Source organism: Oxyura jamaicensis, chromosome Z (genome assembly GCF_011077185.1).
Source record: "Oxyura jamaicensis isolate SHBP4307 breed ruddy duck chromosome Z, BPBGC_Ojam_1.0, whole genome shotgun sequence".
Lineage (NCBI taxonomy): Eukaryota > Metazoa > Chordata > Aves > Anseriformes > Anatidae > Oxyura > Oxyura jamaicensis.
Genome location: NC_048926.1, coordinates 8,336,819 through 8,357,833, shown reverse-complemented (window position 1 = coordinate 8,357,833; position 21,015 = coordinate 8,336,819). Strand labels below are relative to the sequence as shown.

General features: G+C 45.3%; 1 protein-coding gene across 9 annotated transcripts in view; it reads right to left on the bottom strand.

The window, feature by feature from the left end:
- The window catches only part of CELF4 (CUGBP Elav-like family member 4), a 671,901-nt gene that overhangs the window by 88,031 nt on the left and 562,855 nt on the right, over positions 1–21,015 (bottom strand). The gene's annotated exons all lie outside the window — the stretch shown is intronic.

Below are 21,015 nucleotides of genomic sequence, written 5' to 3'. Positions count from 1 at the left end.
CCCCCCCCCCCCCCCCAGAAAAGAGAATTATATGCCTATGTCTAATTTAAATTCTGGCGTCGCGGGTCCTGTTCCCTTCTCCCTCTCTTGACGTCTGAATATATTCCTTTATTACCATTATTACAGCTTTCTGATTGCATTAAAATTCATCCACACGCTTCTCTCCACATTCCACTTTTCTTTTGCCAGTTTTTTTGCTAATTCCCTTTTTTTTCTCCCCCGTTCCCTCCCCACTTTCAAATTATACAGAATGTCATTAAAGATCTCCACTAAAATGTCTCAACTCCTTTCTCTCTTGCTTTTATAAACTTGCTGGCTTCCTTCGTCTCCATCCCTTCGTCTACAAACAAAGAAAATGAAGAAGGAGAGGCAAAAGAATACAATAATAATAAAGGAATCCAAGCAGCATGTCTCATAGGTCTCAATAACACCTCTCCTACATCATTCAGCTCCGGGCCTAATGCTCACTTCAGTTATGAAGCCGTATTTCACACGGAAGTTTTGTGTATTATTTGTTTGACGCTTGTATCTGGAATCCACGGCTAAAATCAGAGTGGAGTGTGCCAGGCTGTGTACATAACCGTGGAAAGAGACAGTCCTGCCTGCGACTATAAGCAGAAAAATAGGAAGGTTTGAAGTAGAAATTTAATTTCACCCTGCTTTAATGAGCAGGAGCTGAAACCCTGTCGGGATTTGCCTATGGATGTGAGCAGCAGAGCTGGGCATAGGGTGCATGTTGGGTGCAAGACCTGAACTTAAATGGGATCCACCCATTGAACCCTTCAGACATCCCACAGACTGCAAAGAGGCATTAAAAGTGATGTTTTATCCCCAAAAGACAAACCCACACCACCTAAAAATATCTTGTGTATCTTTCCTTAAGCTTGTCCTCCTTTATCTAGGTGGAAGTCCCACTCTGGGGATTTTGTAGATAAAAATGAAGGGGAGAATCCACCTCCTTTCCTATAATGAATACCATCTGCCTTACAGGCATTTAAACTACAGAGTCAGGGCATGACACAATGCCAGTATGATTGGGTGGGGGTGACTGATCCCCCTAACCTGTCCCTGTGACCTTCCTAGCCCAGCTGGGAGGAAGAAGCTGTTGCTGTGAAACTTTCATTCATTCTCTCCAGCTCTTCCTAGGATGCTGAAGTGGGTTTTGTTTCTTTGTTTGTTTTTATTATTTTTTTGCCGTCACCCTCGATTACACTGATATAATGAAATGACTGAAACTGGATGAAAAATGGAATTTTCTTTCTATGGGAAATACTTATGTCTCAAAAAATGTGCTTCCACTTTGAATTGGAGAGGCCAAAGTTCTTGTGAAATGGAAATTCTTCAGTTGTGAAATGTTACAGGGTTTTGTCTCAGAGGAATACAAAGGCTTTGTCTTAATAACCTCAAAACATAAAATATATAAAGCACAATGGCTGTGGTTTTCAGCCAGATAAAAGAAAGTATATTTTCATACACTATATGAATAAAGGAAAGAGTTTCTGCCATGGGATGTTGTTGAAGGCAAAAGTCATAAATTAGATCCAAAGGAACAAGAAGCGTCCACTCGCTGCTACTAAACATGAAGATCCAGATGCAAAATCTGTCTTAATCACTAAATCTGTGACTGCTGGAAGCTGGAGGATATTAAGGGAAGGGTCACTCTTTATAAAAGCCCTGTTCTTACTCTTTCTAATGGGCACTGCTGGAGCAGAGGATGCCGGAGCAGAAAAACCTTTGGTCTAACCCCAAACGGAAACTCTTATGTTCTTAGTGGTTTAATACAATACAGACTTGAAACAAAATTAATCAAAAAGATTCTGTTAAAATGACAGGTTTGTGCCTCCTGAAATGAGAACTCGATGCATTAATTTCAAAAAAAATGTCCCCTGGCAAAAATCTCATTGAAACAGACCCGTTCCAGGGGAACGCTTTGCCTTTTACAAAACTTTACGTTTGGCTAGATAACCGTTCCTTTGAAATGCTTTGGCCAGCTCAACAAATGACCCAAGAAATGAATGGGTCTGCTTCAGGACGCTGCCTGGCAGGATCTGGCCTATCTTATCCACATACTCATTTAGACCATTACCCCAAGGTGCGTATGCGAAAGAACACTATATTCCAAGCGATGCTACACCAGTGCTTGAAATAAACATCGGGGATCCAAGGTTAAAGCTGAAGCTTATTGAAGTTAATGAAAAAGAGTGCCATGGAGCCTTGCAGGCTTTGGATCAGACCCTCAATTTGCTGAAATGCTGTTCAGTATGTCCCCTTCCCCCCCGTTGCTGGTATCATGCCTCCCAAAGTCTCCCTGATGCAGAACGGCATATTACAGCAGTGCCAGGGGAAGTCTGGTGACGATGGAGCAGGAGGACAGCAGAGCCTAAATGATGCTGGTCACACCTTTCGTGTGCTAGGGTTTGGGAATCTATATTTTCCTTTACACATTTCCCTGATTCTGCCTATTTTCTTAGCCTTCTTTCACGAAAACTCTTCCTCTAAGTGGAAGAGGAAGACTTTCCTGCAAGCCTGACTCCAGTGATTAAAACTGCAGCTCAGACAACAGAATCATAGAATGTCCTTAGTTGGAAGGGACCCACAAGGATCATCGAGTCCAAATCCTGGCTCCACACAGGACCACCCAAATATCAGACCAAGTGACTGAGAGCATTGTCCAAGCACTCCTTGAACTCTGGGCAGGGCAGGCTTGGTGCTGTGACCACTTGCCTGTGGACCCTGTCCCAGTCCCCAGCCAACATCTCGGAGAAGAACCTTTTCCTAATATCCATCCTGACCCTTCCTGTCCCAGCTCCATCCCATTCCCTCAGGTCCTGTCGCTGTCCCCAGAGAGCAGAGCTCAGCACCTGCCCCTCTGCTCCCCTTGTGAGGAACCTGCAGGCCACCATGAGGCCTTCCTTCAGCCTGCTCTGCTCTGGGCTGAACAAACCAAGGGACCTCAGGTGCTGCTCACACATCTTCCCCTCCAGACCCTTCAACCACGTTCATAGTCCTCCTTTGGATACTTTCCAACAGCTGTATGTCGTTTGTACATTGTGGTGCCCCAAACTGCACACAGTGTTCAAGTTGAGGCTGCATGAGCACAGAGCAGAGCGGGTCAATCCCTTCCCTCAACAGGCAGTCCCTGATACACCCCAGGGTATGGCTGGCCCTTTTGGCTGCCAGGGCACACTGCTGGCTCATATTCAGCTTGCCATGAACCAGAACCCCCAGATCACTTTCTGTGGGGCTGCTGTCCAGCCTCTTGTCCCCCAGTCCGTACATATAGCCAGGGTTGCACAGTCCCAGGTGCAAAATCCAGCACTTGTTCTTGTTAAATTTTATACAGTTGGTGATTGCCCAGGAGCAGTGAGGGAATGCAGGAAAACTATGACTAAATAGTGTCACCTGAAACACTATTGAAGAAATGGAAATACATGACAAAAGGTGGGATAAAACTTACAACCAACACACTCATGGCCACAGAGGAATTCTTCTTTACCAAAATCAGCCATCAACACAAACCTGGACCTGCTAGATGTGGGATGCCCCCTGCCCCAGGTTGGAGCCCCTCAAGCACTTCATCTCTCTAAATTTGGGTACACTTCAGACTCAGGGAATTGTAGCCCTCAGAACACAGAGCCAAAGATCTCTTGCTGGGGAAAGTGAGATTCCTTTCATGTCACTTAACATCACCCTGCAAACGTTTTATTGAAGATTATTTCTTCCACCCTCCCCTCGCACCCCCCCAACTTTCAACTCTGACTGGCTCTAAATGCCACTGTCATTTCCATCCGCTGACAGAGCTCTTTAACTGCTGCGCCGAATGGCATTCGCTAAAACCAACTAATAGAGGGAAATGAGGTTAACCTTTAAGAAAGGTGAAAACGAGCCCGGTGCTATGCCAGCAGTAAAGAATAGTTCATAAACAGCCTCCTGCTGCAGAAGCAGTTTACTCCAGGCACTGACTGGTCTTGCTGGTAGCTCTGTTTGCAGCTGGGTTTCAGGGGTGGGCTTGGCCAGGAGAAGACATGGGACCTCTCTGCTCACAAAGTTGCTCCAGGTGCACGGAGGTTGCAGGACTGTTGTGCTGGGATGATGCCACTGGTGGTGGTTTTGTGTGTGAGTGGTGACTGGGGCCACGCAAGGTTTAGTCAGATTTTGTCTGACATGCCTGTGGGGACAGTCCCATGACTCTGAGCTTGGGCTGCTATACTTTGAACTCACAACAAATTTACACTGACTGTAGTGGATGTGTATGATGGCTTGCACCAGAAGGGGTTTTCTCCATTCTTTTCTTCCCAGGCATGCAGGGAGATGGGATTGTTCAGGGCCAGACACTGCTTTGCCTCTCCCCTTAGTGAGTCTCTTCTTTTAATGTCTTCACAGCTCAACCCAACATGACCTATTAACTCTTACTGACTGACTTCAGTACAGATGGTATTGTTGTGTGGTCCTGCACTCTCTGAAGGAGCATTATTGTCCTTTGGTTTCTTTCAAGCTTTATGCACTAGTCTCCTTACTTATCCAGGAGCTGGGAAAAATCTTGGCCTTAAGCTACAACTTGATCCTACATACGCCATTCCCACACTCATACCTGAGACTCCATAACATGCAACTAATGAAGGAGCACTCGTGGAGAGAGATGGGGACCAGAAACAGTGTACTTCCAAAGAATAACTGCAAGAGGAGGGGCATCACTTAATCTACACAGAAGGGGAGTCTTACAGGAGGAAACTCAATATCCTGCAAGTTTGGTTACCAGGTGTAGATTGCCAAACAATGCTATGATTGGAACAAGATAAATATTTGTTAAGTAATTTTCTGTTGTCAGTGCTGTTTCATCTAATTTTAATTAGACCAGAGAGCCTGAAGGATGCTTCTACTACCACTATATTAGTAGCTTCTACTACTATATTAACAATAACTGGCAATATAGGAGTGAGTCCACATGAAGCAGAGATGTTGGTCTCCTGTTTTCAGTCAATTTTCTCCATTCAGTTTATGTAAGATTCATCTCTGTACAGCAGGGAACTGAAGGAGGTTTTCTGTCTTGCCCCCTGCCCAGTGCTGACAGTACTACTGTCTTTCTCATGCCATGGAAATTGTCCATGCTGAAAGTACTTGCAACAGAAAACCATTCCTCTGGAACAAATGATCAGTAAGCATAAACCTACAAAGCTTTGTGAAACATGGTCTTTAGCAGGTGTAAGTCAACAATACAGACATATATCATGCAATGGTAGAATTATTTTCCCCACCAAAACTGCTACAGCCAGATTAGCAAATATAAAAGCCCATTATCTCACTCCTGCCTGAGGGCAGTACCTGAAGAAATTAATTCCCAGATTCAGGGCAAAATCTGAGTCTCAAAAATGCCAGTTTCTAGCTACTGGAGCTTCACTGTCCACGTGGGAAGATATAACCCTCAGTAGGCTCTTTCCACCTCCAGTTTCATGATCACTAATAATGCTTTTTGGCTAACAATGCTTTTTTGGGGGTCTGGAAAAAGAAAAGCTGTGCAAGCCAGATCTGAACCTGGCTCCAGTCCCTATTACTGCAATCGTACTGTAACTGTGCTAAGGGGAGTCATCTCTTCCCTTCATCAGTAGCAAGGACTCAGAGACACAGAGAGAGACAGAGAGCGAAGGTGCTGTTTTATAGCAAGCCTTTTCTGAGCTTGAGAGCTCACTGTGCTATTATTTCCCCCTTTTTCCCTCATTTCAGGCCTTTTTGTGTTTCATGTTTGGCCCTCGGCAGGCTGAGAGACGTGCTGACAAGTTGTAACTTTCACTCGGCTCTGCAAGGGCTTTGTTCTCTGCGTGCATGGCACAGGCTTGCTTCCTCTTTCGAAATGTGACAGCGAGCGATAACATTGACACGGGGAGCCAGCGCGTGGTCTCGGCACGCTCCCTATGCTAAAGACCCTCTCCAGTGATCTGCAGCATCAGTCAGGAAGCAAAAGATGGGCATGACGAGGGAAAAATACTAGGAGCAACAACCCCATCTTCCTCCATCTTCCTCCCAACCCTCCCTTAACCCCAAGCTAATCAGAGATTCACAGGGTTATCATCAAAAGGGCCTTTGAGTGATCTAGTCTTTCTCACTGCATACTGCAAGTGCCCTCAGAGCTGCTCCCAAGCATCCTCCCATCCCATAGACCCCATGGATGAACCACCATGCTTAGCCATTCTGTTTCTACTCTACAAGTATCCCAATATGTTGCATTTTGGCTAAAATGTGCATCCTGGAAAGGGGTCAAGTCTAAAGTCTTACTACTAAGACGCAGAATAACCCTCGGCATCATAAGCTGCTTTGATGCATACACTCTTGTAAGAAGAGACCATTTCTGACTTTTCACTTCGGTGTTTTTGGCAATGCCTTTAAATTAGAAAAGTTTCTGAGAAAAGTTCAGTGTCTCTCCAGCTGATTAAAGCACTGTTAAGCGTTTTTTTTTTTTTTTTTTTTTTTTTTTTTTTTCCTGAAAAGATAATTCCATAAGGATCCAAGTTGCTCGGAGCTGTGTGAGGCAATGACGAGCACAACTCTTTAAGCCTGACACTTTGAGACATCGGTTTCATTTTTCCGTGTCTTTTCAAAATCTTTTACTGCTTTTAAAAGGTGAACACTGGGCTGGGATCAGTTTGTCAGTGCACTCCCCCACCAACATTATCTATTAAAAAATCATCTTTGTCCTCCAGTTTCCTTGTTTATACAGCAAGAGGTCCCATTAGATAGTTTTGCCCACCACCATGCTGGGAGCTAATGTTGACTTCCTCAGCCGTGCTAACCACTTTTCTAGGTCATTGCCTAGGTACTTTTCTAGGTCGTCGTCTTATGAAATACAACCCCTCATTCTTTAGGTCTGGTTTTTAGCCTTATTCCTCCATGAGTCAGCTTCGATTTGGTTCTGCAGAAAGATGCACGTAACGCCTCAGCCAGGCAAAGCTCATTCAGAGTGACCTAAGTGACTCAGATAACTCTGTATCAGAGTCCTGTCTGTACAATTTCCCATTTTGTGTTATCCACAGATTTTATCATCTGGGATATTTAATTCCACAACATTCATGACAGGGCTGACTAGCATCAGATCTGATCTGTGGTACTGATCCGTGCAGAAGAACCTTGCTACAAATACCCTCACGGTATCATGCTTTCCCTTTGACAACCACATTTTGGGATTTGTCCATTACCCACTTCTTAATCCATTTAATGTCCATCCTTTTGAATGCTGTACTCAGCAAGAACTACAAGAAAGTTCCAGTTCTACAGATCCAACCTTTGCAGCTCATGATAGTTTCTACTGATAAAGAAAACTCAATCAGTTGGTTTTGCCAAGGGGAAGATAAGATCTCAAAGACACAGAGCCTCTCTCCTCCCTTCCCTTGCCTCTGGAACTGTTCCTTCTTGGAGGCTTGAATATCAGGCCTTCACCTCTATTGCAATACAGTTCTCTAACACTGGCATTTAATGAATGCTGCATTTTCCTAAATACTGACAATGTTCTCCAGATATTGCCACATACGCTGGATGCAGTTCTTAGTTGTGTCTATTTCTCACTTTTTGTAGTTACTGCTGATTGCTGGTTCACTCACAGGTTGTGTCTGCTGTGCAGGCACGGACAAGTAAAAGCCGTGACTTTACTACCACAAGAAGGACCCTGTTCCTCTTTATCATGCTGAGACCCTTGCCATTATTATGCCTGTAGGACACTAGGATGAAAAAGCCTCTCTGGGTGTGAGAACTGGAGGAGACCACCAACTAAAGGAAAATAAAGTCACAGTTCTGAAGAGTGTTTTGTGCAAGGGGAACACAGGACAGCTTTTTTTTTTTTTTGCTTTTCCTCACCTCAACATCCTTTTCCTGGGAGCAGAAGTAATTGTGTTGAATGCAGTTAGAGATTTCCCTGCACAGTGAAGCAACATAAGGCAATAGGATTCTTATCATTCAGCTTCCCTGAGCATTTCTCTGAGCTAGAAACAAAGCCCAAGTCCCAGTTGGGATGACATTTATTTAGCATATGTAATGTTAACCAAAAGAAAGTCAGGGAACATGCACTGAACCCTGCTTTTACTGCTCTGCTGTTTAACTGTTGGCTTTCCCTCACTGATTTTTAGCCTGTTGCAGCCACTTTGTGACAGACAGAGGAAGGTCTGGCTCTGGGTGGTATGGATGCAAACCAGGACAGTCCTTGGTCTTACAGTCAGGTAAAGACCCATCTTGCTTTTAGTTAGCAGCACACTCTGAGTCTGAGTGGAAGCAAGGTCTCAGAGAAGAAAGTCTTGAAGGATTTTGTGCAGGTTTTCTGAATTTAAACAAAACCACTGAAAGTTTGTCCATCAGTAACCCACTCAAGAGTAAGATAAAACAGCATGTTCCCTTTACTCTAGGGTTTGATATTACATCCAGGAGAAAGCCTCTCTCTATTTCTGCTGTTAAATGGGAGAGTTGTTCTGGACAAAGCCCTCTGTTTTCACCTCTCCATCTGCAATCCAGAGGAATTTAAGCCTCGGTTTTGTTGAGATATAATTCTGAAAGAACATGCTATCACAGTCATAACAGCAACGTAATAACACTGCTCTAGCATATTCACTCAAATATTGCCCAGGTAATAGTAGGTGATGCTGTTAGCCCTGATTAAGGTTTGGGGAAACCGAGGCACGATGAAGTTAAAGAGTAGCAAAGTCTGGAATAAACTCTGGGAATTGCGTCCATAGCCTTGCAGTGCAACCCAACAGAAAGCATGGTCTTCTTCAGGGCTGGATTTTCATGGTGCTTTCAGAGCCCTAGTCCATAATCCTGACTCCAAAGAGCTCTGCACAGGCTGCTTAAATTATATTAAAGCACAAGATCTGGAGTTTGCTTCACTTCAAAAATGTGTATGTATGTCTGTGTGTTTGCATATGGATGCGTGCAGTGTGTGGGTGTGATTCCCTAAATACGAGGCAAAGTGCCTATCACAGAGAATAGACCTTAAAAGGGGTTTCTGAGCTGTCAGTGAGAAATCAAAGCTGGAAAGAAAAAAGGCAACCTTCCCACCACCACCAGCAACTCAAATTAAAAAGCAATTGTGTGTGTAAGAAACAGAAAGCTTTGGAAATAAAGGGATAAATGACATTTGTTGTGAAATGCTTCCCCCACTCCTGTCCCCAAGTGATAAGGAGAAAAACAGGATGCTGGGGGAACTCCAGGTTGGATTTAGGCAGCAGAAACATTTTCAGGTCGAGCTTCGTTTAAGTGCTCATTTGAGTTCCCCAATTAAATGACACTGGCAAAGGTGCTGCTGCCACTGCTCTCCAACCCCTTGTGACCCCACAAGAGCTTGAGGCAGATGCAGGCAGGTGCCCATGGCTCTGGTTCACTTCATGGAGGAGCAGGCAGCCAGGCAGGCAGTGCTGCCAGCATCGGGGCATCTGAGGTGGCTGACAGCTGTCAGTCAATATTAATGCAAGTGAGAGGGACCTGACTGAAAGGTGCACCAGAAAGAGTGGTGGGTACCGAGCATGGGCAGAGGGAAACCAACTCAAGCATTTAAAATGGCAGAGAGAATGAGGGAGCATGTTTTCCTTGTCTTTGTTGGAGTTGAAGTCACTGCTTCATCTCCATTCCCGTAACCCAGTGAGAACTCAGCAATCCCTGCACAGAGCTGGACCCAGCCTGTATTCTGCCTTAGAGGTGCTGAGGGGCTGGCAGGATAGGGCTGCTGCTGATTTACTTCCTCGCTGCTGTTTGGGCGAGCGGCAAGGTAGGGAAGGGGGGATGATTGAAAGGAGTGGGGAGAGAAGAAGAAAGGGGGAAGAAAAGATAATAAGAAAGCCCCCACTGCCCTCTGCCATTGTGCTGTTCACTAGAAGGCTCCCTACAGAATTACGCTGTCGTCTTGCAGGAAAGCATGTAATAACTGAAAATACAGTGTCAAAAGGAATTTTTCAGGCTTTGACAGCTCATAAATTACAGTTCGTTGACTTCTTCCTGGGTCTAGATTTAAATTAATAGGCAGGCAGATATATATTTCTTTTGCTCCTTTCTCCTGAGCAGTAGCAGTTGTGGAAGTGACGCAGTTTCTCACATCTCCATCTCCCCCTTCTCTCCCTCCCTCTCTTACAAGCAATCTTACCCTGATGCAGATCAGCTCGACTCAGTCCCAACCCCAGGGTTTGGCAGAGTGGTCCTCCTGACACTGTCTCTCCCCAGCACACAAGCTCTTAAGCCCACAGTGGTAATAGCAAAGGCCAAGAACTTCACTGTTCCCTATAATAAATAGTATCCTTAAAAAATCAGGGGGACGTTTGGCAGGAAATATTCATAGGCAAGTACAAGTGATGGCTGCTCCATCTGAAGTGAAAGCAAGTGAAAAGAAGGGACCCGTCTTCCAAACAAATCAAGATGAGATGAGATGGCCACCAATGAACAAACGTGCACTGCCCTTTCCGTGAAGTTGTAGGTGTTCATGTGCTGGCTGTAGTGAGAATACAGTTAAGCATGTGAATGGATAGCTGGATAGACAGACAGTTGCATGTAATGACAAACAGACTAGACAGAGATTACACTGCCTGTCCTAAACCCCTTGCAGATATTTCCATTTGGATGCAAAGTTGGCCTGCATGGCCAGTCTGCCAGGCTCAGATGAACAGCAACCAGCATTTTCCTGTGAGGAGAAGTGGTGTGGGAAGGTGGAGGTTCAGTGCCACCACGTCTGCAGTGGTTTGGTGATGCATCAAAGCACCGTAGGTAGCTGGGGTGCTGGAGATCTGTTGTTCTTTTCTGTCATGTGGTGATGGATTTATGAGTTTGGGACAGGAGAACCCGAGGTCTGTCCATGCTGTTGCTCTGCAGGTGTGAGGAGCTCAGCCTGCATCAGTGACAGCTGTGAAATCCCTACGAGGCTGCGGATTGGCAACATGCAGGTAGTAAAATGCGTCAAGTGCTTTTGGGTCCTGCACTTTGAAGAGGCCTCTTGTAAACAGGGGCTATTAATAGCATCAGCGGCTCCTGCTACAAGGTGTAGTCTGTGGCCACCTAAGCAGCTAAGGAGAACACGGGGCTCCTTTGAAGGAGCAGCCCAGGACACATTTGTGTTTGGGAGGGTGGCGATGACTCAGAGCTGGCAGCTGAACATTTCCCTCCTCTGCCATAGTAACACAGCGAAAGGGAGTGCAAAGCGCAGCACCAGAAGGAGCATGGCTCCTGGCTGCCCTCACGGAGGTGTGTGAAGGGACAAGTGTGATAATCACACGTTGGGACCGCTGGGAAGAGCATTGCGCTCCAGCCGTCACGTCGCGCTGAGGAGGCAGCTCCCTGAGAAGCGCTGCGGGCTGCGGCTGCGGTCGCCCCTCAGCTCAGCTCCCAGTGAGATGTCGGGGCCTGTGGGGCCGGGTGAGCCCAGGAGATGGAGGGGAGGCCTGTCCAGGGCATGTACTCAAGCTGGGCAGGGGAAGGGCAGGACAGCCAGCTGTCCCAGGTGGCACACCTCATGTGTGGTGACACAGGGATGTTCCTTACTGATGACCTCCACCACAAAAAGGCCAGCTGCTGTGGTGCGAGCGTGATTCAACACGATCCTTGGGATCATTGCAATGACTGCAATGGCACAGGAGGAACAGAAACCCAATTTCAGCTCATCCAGGAGGAAAATAACCTCTTTAGTGCTCAAGGCTTCTCATTCTGAAGTTATCTAAGCCCTGAGTCCAACTGGTTAAAGGGAGGTACAGCGTGGGCCTGCCAGTGGCTTCAGTGGGGAAAGTACTGGGGCAATTTGCTGGATCAGGGGAGGACGGTCAGAGTGTGGGTGAAGCTACGCCAGCTCCAGGAAAGGGGTGAAACCCTTCTGGTAGCACATGGCTGCAGGCTCCACTAGTTTTACTGGGGGCTGTATCCCCCCAAAGCTGCATCCTCTCAAACAGGACTCTGCTGACTTGGAAGTAGAGTCAGGGGCTCCAGGTGCTTACATCTACTCGCTCTGACTCGTTTCATAAAAACCTGTTCTGGGGAAGAAACTTATTTGCAATGCCTTGTTCAAAGGCACACCGAATACCCCATCAATGGTGATCCTATCTTTTTCTAGGGATAAGGGATCATTTGCATTTTAGACGACAATTTGTGCAGAGCTGGATCAGCCTTTCTCACAGCCTCACACATACCTGTACCCACTTGCAATGGGAGTTGCTAGAAAAATGGTGTAAATGAGTTCCAAATAAGTAAATGAATTCCTCAGCAGTCTCACGAACTCACCAGAGGCACTTCTCTGTGGCTTCCAGACTACCACTGATCTGCAGACCACAGCAGTGGAAAACTGCTTTCAGCTAACAGAGACCACTTCCAGAAAGATTGCACTGGTATCCAGCCTATGTCCTTTTGTCTTGCTTTCTGCTCACGACTGTTTCCCATCAGCACTCGTTGCTGGCCCCTCACTGGGGCTATCTAATCTGCTATGCCCCTACAGCCCTCTGTGCCTTACTCTGATGAATACTTACTGCAGTCCCCTGCTTTATGATTTGCAAAACAGAATTTTGCAGAGGACGCAAAGGCAGAAGTGACAGAGAAATAAGGCAACCTTTCAATCCATTTATCAAAGTCCTTGAAGTTCCCATTTCAAGGAAACAATCAGAAACAGGGAGCATAAAAATTGAATATGAAATCCAGGGCATTTAAAATAAATGGAAAGGTTAACAACAAAGCCGACTCCCCTTGATGATAATATGAGAAAATCAGTCCCGAGACCTGTTGATCCTGGATGGATCTTGTTTATTAGGAAGAGCCAATTGAATGAACTGATAGAAGAAAAACACAGAAATATAATGTTTATTCATTTCCTGTTTCTGTTTGCTTAATTGAATGTTTTGCTTTGCAAAGTGCAAAAAAATGGTTCTAATATTATGCTGTAGCCAAGCGAGACCCATTTAATCACACTCAGTGGGTCAGAGTCTACATTAGGCCATGCGCTGTTGAACTGCACCTGTATTCCCCTGGCAAAGGCATCGTTAGCTGGCAAAGCTCATCCTGATGTTGCTGAAGACCGAGCATCACGTACAAACCACCCCATCCTCATTTGGAAATGGCAACAGTTAATGGAACAACACAGCAGGAACCCCACAACTGGACCTGGGAACTACTTGCCATGACTGCTATTTTACTGCTGCCCATTAGACCATCTCCTGGTTAAGAAGAAGTTATTTTCATGATAGTTGTCTGGCATAATTATTTTCAGGCATAGAAACATTTAAATAATGAAGCTCAGAAGGCGTGACTTTTCGAGCTGAGATCTCATCTATTTAGGTGTTTTCAGCACATGTGTCGTGATGATCTCAGCTTCGGGCTCAATGAGACCTTTTAAGGGGGCAAATTATCCCAAGTCTGTGAGCCTGTGAGATTTTCTGCATCTTCTTCTAGGAAGTTTGATGCTGTCTCTTCTTAGAAAAGTCATGCTGGGCAATGGGACCACAGGTCCCAGCTTCTGTTCACTGGATGTTACAGTTCCGTGTTAAAATGAGGCATGAATGGAGCAAACCCACACCTCATCTGGAGAGGGAATTGGTTATAAATGTGGGGAAGACAAAGGCTGAGTAAAATTAATCTCCCTGTAAGGGATTTGCAAAGGAGTGTAGGGGGAATGTGAAGCTACCCCAGGAAGAGTTAAGTACCAAACTCAGGGGCTTTGCAGAAAATCTCAGGTGCTATTGATATTGTTTTCATTTAATATTGATCACAGGCTCAGAGCTGAGTGCCACCACTTTTTCCACAAACTGCAACAATGATTTTCAGGAAAGCCACAAAGAAGCGTAAGTTTATCTTTGCTTTGTTTGGATATCTTGTTCTTAATTTCTCACAGACTCCCTTGGTAACCTTCACCGTCAGTTTGTTTCCCTCCAGCTTGCTGCCAGTGTTTGAGGTCGTGATGGACAATGCACAGTTCTTTGCACACGAGTGTGCACTGTGACAGCCTGAGCTTCACAAGTGACCATGTTTGCTTGTGACCACTTCAGCCAAGCAGCTGAAAACCTCAAGAGTGAAGCAGCCTGAGCACTGTTTGACCCTTTGGTTTCAGGTTCTCCAGGTGAGGTCAACAGGATACTGGGGGTAAATTACTCTGCCTCTTTTGTGACTAAGCAGAGGACTGTTATGCCCAGGGCACTCAGTCTAACATCACTCACCATCATGAAATGTTCTAATTGTTTTTTGTGTGTGTGTGTATTTTTTTTTATTTAATGGTCCTCTAGGACACTGAACCTGCATTATGATCAGGGGCTGATGAATTAAGGATATGGGAAATTAGGCTCAGCTGGGCATCTCTGCCAAGGGCTACAATAGCTTATTACAGATTGTACAGTATTTCCAGAAAAATACTTTGAAATCAGAGAGCACCTTCTGTGTGAGGGACAGAGAACTCTTTACCATCAAGGAGGCAATGCAGAAAAGAAAGCAGGAAGCTTTTAACCCCTGTCAGTCATCTGTCTGCTTCTCAAACCAAGGCCCAGAAAATCTCCCCTTCTAGTTGATGGGATGCCTTTGCCATGACATAGTCCTGACAGCTCCTCACTCCCCCAGCATTGAAGAACTTGATTGCATGTGTTTGTGTGTGTGTGTGTGTGAGCATTTAAACCCAGGCAGTAAAAAGCAAAATCTGTTACCACCTACTCAGCATCCCTTTGATAACCAAATAACATCACCCCCCTCCCCCCCCAAAAAAAACACACAAAAAACCAGCAGCAACTAAAAAAAACTTGTATTAAGGTCCTACCAACCCCTACTATCCCAACCCTGAGTTGCAGAAGAAGTCATTTGTTTTGGCACACAGTGCAAAGGAGTTTTCTCTGCTAGAAATCGTTCCACAAGGACTAGATGTTTCTGAGTCTTGGAGGGAGACAAAATATCTATCGCACATGATTAAAGCCAACATATAATTCAGGAAAACTGGTAAGGACTTGGTTTGGTGTTAGGCTATCTTAAAACTGCCTTCTGCTTCTTCTAGAACACCTGGTGCTACGGAAAACTTGATCCAAACCAGGCTACTAGATTCAATTCCTATCTTCTTTATCCAGTGTTTCTCTAACTATTTCACATAGAGTGCACACCTTCATTTCTCCTCTGATGTGTTTCTGCAACCTCGCTGAGCACACATGCTCTGAAAAGGAGCCCAGTGCTGTTGGAGGTGGCAACTCCTGCTTCTTGCCAAGCAAAGGACAAGGTACCCTGCAGTATCTGCATGCTCGGGAAACCTAAATCCACGAACCTCTGCACATCATCTGGCGTCAGATGCAAACAGACACAGAGTTAAAGCAGGAAATGGAGTAAGGAAAAGATGGAAAGCAAGAGAGACAAAAAGAAAAGAATGAATGTGTGGGGAGGAAAGCTTGCAGCAGTCAGTCCTGCATTTCCCTTTAGTACAGTGACAAGCTGCACAACGGTGTCTGTGGCTGATGAAGAGGACATACAGAGCCAGGTCAGAGAACAACTGAAGCTTTAATCCTCTTGCTGGTACGCTGGTCCACTTGTTCAGGGTCAGGCTCTGCACAGGCTGAGAGCAAGACCTAGGCAAGAGCAGGAGCTCCTGGGTCTCCCTGCATTTAGTATTCTGTTAGCTGTGCAGAGTAGGTGATACCCTTTAGCAAACTAGAAAACTTGATTTTTTCAAGAAACTGAAGAAAAGCCAGGGTATTTTGAAACATACTGATTTTCTATGTTTTTCCTGAATTGCACAGTCACCCCCACTGACTCCTGGGTCCCTGGGGTGCGGGAGTCTGCAGAGAAGCCAGGCCTTCAGAGAGGGCCTTGAAGAACTGTTACAGAGGTAACAGCTACGTGGCAAGGCCCAAGCACCTGCCTCATAACCCCAAGGCCAGGCTGAGTGTGAAGGTGCTCTTTGGTGGACACTGCTGAATGCAACAGAAACCTGTGATGCTTGGTTGGCATGGTTTCAACTTAGAGCAGGGTAGGACATACAAAAAATGAGACAACCTCAGTTCTGTCCCTGGATTTTAATATGTTAAAGGGCTGGGACAGAGCCAAAGCGAGGGTCTTCTGTAGACTAAGTTCAGGTGAACCTGAATCATCTCAGGCATTGTACCTTATCATCTCACCACACGCACATACACACGCACACAGGCTCCTGTCAGCTTGCGTATGCACTGGAGGGTGTACGTGCCTTGCAGCACCCTGGTTTCTGTTCTACAGGTCTGGCACGTTGCGCTAGATGAAGGCAATTTCTCCCCTTGATTTGGAGGGCCAGAACCAATTAGCATAGCCCTTCCCACCTCCCGGAGGGCAGGATGGGGTGTAATGTAGCCAAGGACTGATCTTGCCACACAGTATCATCAGGGGTGACACAGCTGAGCCCCTGATGAGATGTTCGCTGACATGTGTCAGGAAGGATCATGACATGCTTCCCTACACGCCCAGGTGGATTGTGGGGCTGCCAAAGGAGGTGGGGGGCTCCTAACGTTTGGTAATATGGCATTTAAGACAAAAAGGAGTGAGCTGAGGCAGAACAGGACAAATTAATGTGGGATGACAACTGCCTTAAGGAGCATCAGATGTCCAGAGAAAATCAAAAGAATTCTTCTCCCCAAGTCTCCAGTGCAAATTTATATATATATGTACTTACATATATATGCATACATACATCTGTGTGAGTGTGCATATAGAGGCAGATTGTCAGTTGGCACTCAGAAGTAGACAAGGTGTATGAAGATGCTTAGATATACGCTACTTGTTTGCTTCGTGCCGTGAGCTGAAGACAGTGGCTACGAGTCAGCTGTGTACATAGCTGTGTGCATGTGTAAATATTCTTTTCACTATCTCACAGATCTTGGAGAAAGAAATTCTGCAAAGGTGACTAGAATGAATGCTATTAATGACAAACATTAGGAAGAAAGCCTGTGTGTATGGATGTGGAAGTTATCTGGAGGTGTATCTATAAGCACCAAGAGATGGAAGAATTGAATGATGTGATTCATAGGGCTTTAACTGCATGTAAGAGGAAAATTAAGGAAGAAAACTTCTGCTGAATGGCTTCTTTGCATTGAATTTCGAAGATGGGAAAATTATCTTAAAAGAAAGTAGGTGGAAATACCACAATTTAAGAACTTTAGACACAATAAAACTAAAGTGCACGATTATAGAATAGCTGAAATAGGCAGAGATAAGAACTGGTAAATGCATATGGGTTTTGTGTTATCAAGTCCTGTCACTCTTCGAAGCTGATTTACAAACACCGAGGTGCTTACAGACTACTCAGTAGTGCAGAAGCCATCGCTGTTTGGCCGTAAGAAGTGTGGCACCCTCAGTATTTCTGCCTGTAGCAAATAACTCTGCATTCATCCTCTTAATAAAACCATACTTCTGGGCTGAAATTGAGGTTGCAAGTTTAAGCACCCACATTTTTGTATCTACGGATGGGCTGGCCATTTCGATTGCCAGAGCCGGCAGAGAGAGAGATGTAAAAGTCAGGGGAGCCTGGCTGGGTATTCTGCTTACCCTGTGGTGGACACCTACACCAGCCAGCTGCATCGATCTCCAGGCTCCATGCTGCTCTGCCAAGATGTCCTCGGACTGCAGTGGGAGCATAAACTCCTCACGCTCATGTAGACACTTGCATCTAAAAACCTACAGGGCGGTGTCTCGATCTGGAACTGTGTTACTGCTCAGATGAGCCACCCGCTATTCCGATGTAATGCTGCTTCTCCTGCCAGGGCAAGGAGCGTCATTAGGGTCTACCAAATAGGACTCAGCCTTTTAATATCACATCAGACAGCTGAATCTGTGTACATCACTCCCACGCCCCTTCACAGTCAACAGCGGTATTTGTGCCTCCAAAGGCTGATTCATCCTATCAACACTGTTATCTAAGAAAGGTTGGGAAAACTGCTCTGGGCAAGTGCCCATCTCTTTCAACTAAGTAAGTTTGAGCGACTACTTTGGACATAGTGGTTAATATTCAGATGGCTAAATTTAGGAGAGCTGAATCCCACCCATAGCATATAAATTAAACACACATAATCTTTGATCCTTAACTGTGCCTGCAGGTGTGTTACGCTGGAAGTGGTACAGATAAATATCATAGTTTATCTGACCGATCACAAACAACCAACACAACTGGAACAACTGATATCAAATAAACACAGATTTTCTTTGTGATAAAATCTACAGAGGTAAAATAAAATAATCTCAAAAGATGTGTCTTAATAACAATCTAAAATTACTGTTCAATGGACTCATAATCTTCTTGTGCATGGTGCATGAGGAGGAAAACAAGTCAAAAGGAACTGGAAAAAGCTATGATTTGTGACGTATTCCACCATTAACACAATATGAAACAACTACCTACAAAACAACTTCCTTAGACAAAGAGTAAAAGCATTCACAAACATGGTGACAGCCGGTAAGACTCTGCAGCTCCTGAGGCTTCAAGATATTTTAGAGAAATAATATTTTGCACATATGCAGCAGGTTTCACCTGAAGATCTCAAAGCACTTTGTAAATATATATGCGTTAATTAATCTTCACAGCAGCTCTATGAGGTAAGCACTGTAAATATAATTATCTTGATTTTACAGATGGTGAACTTGAGACTCAGAGCACTGAAATAACTCCCCCAAGTTCACACCGTGAATCAGCAACACCATAGTGACTGGAATCCAGCGGTTCCACTGCCACTTCTCTTTGCTGTCACAGATGACAAAAGTCCCTCTGCTTATGGTAACACATGGAACAAAGAGCTTCTTTGGGGCTTCACACTTTCTTGTTGGTAAAGCATTTTCAGTCCTTTGAATAGGGGGCATTATAAACGCATGTGCTCATTAGCATCTGCATTATTACCACTGGAGGAATGTTATCAATAGATGGTGCTTGGTAGCAGGTCAGATCCTATCCATAGCACCTAATATGGCCAGTTCTGGTGTCTGTTTGCTGCTTAAAAGAATGATTTCCTTAATAAGCAGTTCTTAAGAAGGCTCAGACAGCAATCACGCTTCCTGCACATCTTTCATCTTCATTTAGTGTGACATTCCTGTTGCATCTTGTAAATAATCTGTGGTTGTCCCCACTGGGGAGAAACACAGTTTGATATAATGTCAGCCTGAGATGAAACTGAGAAAGCTGAGCTTGCTGTGAAGGGGAGGGTCACTCAAGCACCAACATCTGGAATATTCAGCCTACCCTTACCTGACTAAAAAGTCAACCTGCCAGCATGTAAATGGCAGTGAACGAAAGGGGATGACATATGGCAAACAGGAGTGGTAATCAGCAGTAACGCCTCTGTGTGGTGGAGGGACATGGGCTGCCAGAGCCAAGGCGGTCTGCACCTGAGACCTGGTGGTCTCCTTTCTCCTTAAAATAATAAAGGTACTTCATATGGTCAAGCATTTTGAAAGCATTACTTTTTCTCTCACCTCATTAGCTGAGCATTTAAAGAGGAACTGTGTAGTTTTCATGTAAACCCAATTCCTTTGGATTATTCTATTTGATTCTCTTCTGTTCTGCTCTGTTCCTTACATGGAGCATGTCTCCATGGGCTGCCTCTCCTTATGGCAGGTGTGCTCCAGCAGTATGTCTTGATTTTTAATTTTGGTGAAAATTACGTATTATAAATGATTTTCTACTATTATTCTATTTTGTGATTCTCACAGGTATTTTCACCTGGTTTTAAATCCAAGCTGTGTCCATGCACACATGAACTGGGTATCTGTCTGGGAGCCTTGAAGGTTCATACCCTTTCAGAATATTCCCAGGCTATTCATGACAAATAGTACTACACTTCACCCACTTCTCTCAGTACATGGCTGCTCAACCTCCATAAGAATATTTTAATATTCTTCTTTCTGATGTGGCAGAGAACAAGAAAAGAGAGCATCCCTCAAGCCACTGAAAAGGTAACTGGATTTTTTAAGGGTCCTCACATAGGGGCATTTTGGGCTGACGTCAAAGGCCACAGCTAGTTCCCATTCTACTCTCTACAGAGAGACAACTCCCCTGCAGCTCAGAGATGTCTGGATGCCAAATGGTCCTCAAGGCCACTTCTGCAGGGGGCTGTGGTGACCCCTCACTCCCAGCCCCATGCAGGCACTTGTCCCTTTACTAGGGAAATCAGCGGGGCAGAACCTGTCTGCCCATGTTTCCTCATCTGAAGACAAACCGATCAAGACACTCCGTTTGGCTGCGAAGGTTAGGATGTGTTCCTCCTTCCCTGCAAATGCCTGGGTGAGGACATCAGTTGTGTGGGTGGGAAGCCCTGAGGACAGAAGGTTGTAAGAGCCATTCAAAGCCAAATCCTTCCTTGGGCTTTGCACTGTGCTGCCCTCGTGAACATGTGCAGTCCTGGGCTCTCTGTTCTTCTGCCATGCTTCCTTTCTTATTTTAATATTGACTTAGTTTAAAATCCGCCTCTCAGCTGTGCCTGCAGGGAGTTTCCAGCTGAGGCCAGTAACAGATGTGTGGGCACATCTGAAAGCAGGACGTGTCCCTCAGCTCCCTCCTGTTCACCACCCCGCTGGGGACGGACCCCGGCTGCCAGGCACCACTCGGGGTCCCCGAGGACAGCACATGCCCTTTTCACTCACTTATATTTCTGGAAGTATATTTAGGGGAGAGGGGAAGGGGGAAAAGAGAGAGAAAAAGAAAGAGAAGCCTCCAAAGTCAGGTGAGAGATGTCTGTAAGCTCTGGCTGAAGCATCCTGGGACTCTTTCCCTGCCATTTCTTCGCTGGGCTTGCAAGATGCCCTGAGGTGGGTTGCTGTATCTGCATAGATTTACTCGTGAAGGGAAAATTGTGCTATTGCACATATCCCTGTTGATTGCCACATTGTTATGGGAGCCTGAGGAGTCCGTAAAGAAAAGCAAAGAATAAAATAAAATATATAATGTACAAAAAATTGTAAACAACAAAAGCCATGTTGCAGTTCCCAGGAAGCCCTGAAATCAGGATGCCTCAGAGAGGAGGCACAAGGGTAAAGCTGACACACGAACACATCTCTTGACGTAACTGACAACCCCAGACCGGCATCCTACTCTAATTACCACCCTTGTCT